The sequence below is a fragment of the Mandrillus leucophaeus genome, unplaced genomic scaffold (assembly GCF_000951045.1).
Source record: "Mandrillus leucophaeus isolate KB7577 unplaced genomic scaffold, Mleu.le_1.0 Scaffold619, whole genome shotgun sequence".
Taxonomy (NCBI): domain Eukaryota; kingdom Metazoa; phylum Chordata; class Mammalia; order Primates; family Cercopithecidae; genus Mandrillus; species Mandrillus leucophaeus.
Window position 1 is genome coordinate 433,447 of NW_012106686.1, and position 3,513 is coordinate 436,959.

A 3,513-nucleotide genomic window follows, 5' to 3' on the forward strand; every position below is an offset into this window, starting at 1 on the left:
TGCAGAAACATATAGGCCAGAATAATCAGAGCAAAATGAGCTCCAGTTGGAACAAGCCTAGAGAAAAAATATTCCGGACATGCTAAGGGACGTTTTTGTCATAAAAGATGTGAAGACTCTGCCCTGATGCCCTCTTGAGTCAGACAGATAGTTTTGGCCCCTCCAGTTAGGCAAGGCCTGGGGCAGCAGAGCAGGTGGATAAGAGTCTCTGCAGGCGCAGCTGCCAAGCAGCCTGGGTGTCCTTGGAAAAGGCACTTCCATGCTCCCTGCCTTCTCTTTGGCTCTTTACTTCCAAGCAGGAACTGCTGAGGCCGAGCAGGGATGGAATCACCTAAAGAAGAGAAGCTTCTCAAATGTTTCATCTCAAAGCAAACACGGCTTTCACTTTTTGGGAAAAAAAAAATAATAATAACGACAACTGATTTTTTTCCATTGGTGTTCAGATCACTTTTACCAGTCTCTCATCTGTTGTTGAGACACAAGTTCCCCTTAACCATCTCCGCCTATGAATGTCCCTAACCATATTAGGCATGAGGAAGAAGAAACACCACATCTGAGCAGGGCCTGAAGTTCACAATGTAAGAGGTTGCTGAAAAATTTTCCATGTTCTTCAGCCACAGTAACAGAGAGTGGTTTACCAGACAACGCTGAGTGTTTAATCGACCGGGTCTCAGAGGACTACTGTGTCTTTGATCTGGTGTTGATACTATTTCAGAAAGGAGAGAAAGTTCTCAGTCTCAAGGAAATAACAGGAAGGCTGTGCTCAGTGACTCTTAATGCGGACTCAGCTCTAAAATACAACACTAAGGAGAGGTACCCTGGTCAGCTTCTTCCATGCTCTCTATAGATAAGAACCTCAGATACAGTTTTATCAGACATTTCCATTTCCACATCAGTTTTTAATCTGTTAATGGATAGACTATTGTTGATAATAACTTTAACTTTTGTTAAAGATATAAACTATGCATTGTGTGCAAGCCAAATTACTAAAGGACAAGACACTTTTTTGTGTAATATTCTTTGTGTAATATTCTTTATTTCATATCTTATTGCTGAGATAGTATAAGCACATTAAGGAGGAATATTTCTGTCCTTTACAGTTCACTGGGTTTAGCACAAAGCAGACACTCAATTAAAAAGAAATATTTAGTAAAATTAAACATGAGCTCTAATATCTAAGAAATATAACATCAACATTATGGTTAACACTGAGTTTTATATTTCAAAGCAAGATGCAATCCCATGTGTTGTTTGATTGAAACAACTTTTTTTTTTTGAGACGGAGTCTCGCTCTGTCGCCAAGGCTGGAGTGCAGTGGCACGATCTCTGCTCACTGGAAGCTCTACCTCCTGGGTTCACACCATTCTCCTGCCTCAGCCTCCTGAGTAGCTGGGACTACAGGCACCTGCCACCACACCCGGCTAATTTTTTGTATTTTTAGTAGAGATGGGGTTTCACCATGTTAGCCAGGATGGTCTCGATCTCCTAACCTCGTGATCTGCCCACCTCAGCCTCCCATAATGCTGGGATTACAGGCGTGAGCCACTGTGCTCGGCCTAAACAACTCTTTTTGTAAGAGACAGAGTTTTGCTCTGTCACCCAGGCTGGAGTGCAGTGACACAGTCACAGCTCACTACAGCCTCAAACTCCTGGGTTCAATTCATCCTCCCACCTTAGCCTATTGAGAAGCTGGGAGTTCAGGTGCTAGCCCCGCACCTGGCTCTGAGCAACTCATTTTATAAATGAGAAAACTGAGACCCCCAAGATTTGAAGTATACAACTTTCTAACTAAGGTTAGAAATGACCAGTTTGCCAATGACAGAATGACTATTCTGGCCTGATGTTGCTCATACCACTTCCAGAATGTTGCACCCTGTTTTAGATGCCAGGCTGTTGAAAGAAATTGATATTCTACATTATGTCCAGAAGGGAAAAGGGCCTTGAGATAATCTCTTACAATAAATAGTTCGATAAACTGTGACTATAAGATCTATAAGAGGAAACATGATATCTGTCCTCAAACATTGGAAAACTCATTATACTAAGAGCGGTTAAGCTTATTATTGCTGGGAATGCAAACCCAGGACCAATAACTGATTATCAATGAGAACTGAGCTACAACAGCAGAGGTGTTCTCATGTAGTAATGACCTTTGTGTTCCTAAAGATGTTCAAGAGGAAGCTAGATGTCAAATGTCAGAACCAAATTGTTCACAACTTAAGCCAAGCACTGTGCTAGGGGTTTAAACATATTATATGTAGTTCTTCTGATGACTTATAAAGGTAGATATTTGCCTCAATTTACAACTAGGAAACTGAGATTCAGAGGTTAAGTAGCTTAACCAGGGTCATACAACTCACAAAGAATAGCACAAGAACCATAAGGAAAGTCTACAACATTTCAGAGGCATAAGGACCATAACAGCCCCTGTCTCTTCTTATCAGTCTCACCAGAATTGGGTACTTAGGATTAAACCAAAGCAGGACATGAATTCCATCCCCTGCTAAATACTGACACTGGACCAAGAGTTAGTCAATTCATAAAAGAAAGTTGAAAAACCAAGTAGCAAGCTCAGCATTTAAACTCACATCTCTCAGACTCCAAAACCCAAAGTCTTCTGACTCTATTGGACCTCTATGCAAGGACATCCCATCCTTTTAATTCTTGTTGGCTCTAAGATGCTTCAATTTTGAGATTACTCTTCCAAGATAAGAATATGACGTTTCCCAAAACAGTAGGGGAATGCTGAAAACTAAAAGACATAACACTTAAAAATCTCTAAATAAAATTGCAAAAGGTACTATGATTCAATTATATATTGTGAACACTGTGTCTCCAGTAAAAGTCTGGTGCAGCTCAGATCGGATGCAACAAGAGTTTATTTTATTTTATTTTGAGATGGAGACTTGCTCTGTCACCAGGCTGGAGTACAGTGGTGCGATATTGGCTTACTGCAACCTCCATCTCCTGAGTTCAAGTGATTCTCCTGCCTCAGCCTCCCAAGTAACTTGGACTACAGGTGCGCACCACCAGGCCCAGCTAATTTTTGTATTTTTAGTAGAGCCAGGGTTTCACTATGTTGGCCAGGATGGTCTAGATCTCTTGATCTTGTGATCCGCCTGCCTCGGCCTCCCAAAGTGCTGGGATTGCAGGCGTGAGCCACTGTGCCTGACCAAGATTTTATTTTATTGTATTCCCAACAGTCCAGAATATTTTTCTATTTATCAGGTTTTCAAATTAAACAGAAAAAAATGCTAAGGAAGTACTCTTGGCTATGTTTACAAACTTAATCTTAATCCCCCCTTTAACAGTGTTTTTACTAATAATATTATCAGATTTTCCTTCCCTGGGCAAGTAGAGTAGAGTAAAATAAACTTGGGTTGCATCAGGCCTCAGCTACTGTCTGTAGCTGTTATTGACTCACACTTGAGCTAGCTCAGGGGACAGAAAGGCTTCAATAGCAATTACTTTTTTTAACTGATTCTGCCTTTTCAGGATAAAAGGATTTATTTT

General features: G+C 40.9%; 1 long non-coding RNA gene across 1 annotated transcript in view; it reads right to left on the minus strand.

Moving 5' to 3' along the window:
- LOC105553925 overlaps positions 1–2,752 on the minus strand; it is a 274,012-nt gene extending 271,260 nt beyond the window's left edge. Inside the window, exon 1 of the long non-coding RNA XR_001008239.1 lies at positions 2,589–2,752. This is a non-coding gene — a long non-coding RNA (uncharacterized LOC105553925). The remainder of the gene's footprint in view (positions 1–2,588) is intronic.
- Positions 2,753–3,513: the final 761 nt, after the last annotated feature.